The following is a 622-nucleotide window of genomic DNA, read 5'->3' as shown; positions in this document are numbered from 1 at the left end:
ACTCACCTTCTCGCAGCAGGGGCGCTCCGGTAAGCCAGTCCGGTCAGTTTAGAACGTCTTTCCCGGATCGCGGCGCCTGACTGACCCGGATCCAAATCCGCGGAGGGACGACCAGCGCCTCCGAAGTCGCACTGCGCCTGCGTCACCCAGGCACGCGCCCCGCCCCCTTCTCATTCTCCTCCCATCTCGGGGAATCGGCGACGGGGGAGGGCAGCGGCTGCGCAGGCGCGAGGTCGTGGCCGCGCGTCTCAAAAGCCTGGCGCCAGCCCCTCGTGAAACACGTGCGCCTGACGTCATTTCCTGTTATTCTCTTCCCTGGCTCCTCCCTCCGCGAAGGGTTCGCTGGGGATGGGATTTTGGGGCTTGCCCGCTTCTTCAGCTTGGTCAGGTGAGCGAGTGGGCGTGCTTCACCGGCCAGCCGCCTCCACTTCTGCGGGTCTCCTGGTGTTTGGTGCCTGGAATTGACAAGGCTGCGGGATTCCTCCGGGTGAGGCCATGATGGGGGGAATCTTCACGGCAATGGACCCTGTCTGAGCGATTGGCGAGAGCCCCCTCTACGCCCGAATTGGACTTGCTGCGACATCTCCAGAGCTCCGACGAGAGCCCTCGCCTCCCAAGGATC

At 64.6% G+C, this 622-nt stretch overlaps 1 protein-coding gene across 1 annotated transcript in view; it reads right to left on the bottom strand.

Moving 5' to 3' along the window:
- OSER1 (oxidative stress responsive serine-rich 1) overlaps positions 1-274 on the bottom strand; it is a 10,876-nt gene extending 10,602 nt beyond the window's left edge. Inside the window, exon 1 of the mRNA XM_010829126.1 lies at positions 7-274. The gene's annotated coding sequence lies outside the window, so the exon portion shown is untranslated. The remainder of the gene's footprint in view (positions 1-6) is intronic.
- Between the last annotated feature and the right edge of the window lie 348 nt (positions 275-622).

This window comes from Bison bison, unplaced genomic scaffold, assembly GCF_000754665.1.
Source record: "Bison bison bison isolate TAMUID 2011002044 unplaced genomic scaffold, Bison_UMD1.0 scf7180017864500, whole genome shotgun sequence".
Taxonomy (NCBI): Eukaryota; Metazoa; Chordata; class Mammalia; order Artiodactyla; family Bovidae; genus Bison; species Bison bison.
Note: the sequence above shows the minus strand (reverse complement) of the source record. Positions and strands in the feature narration are given on the sequence as shown.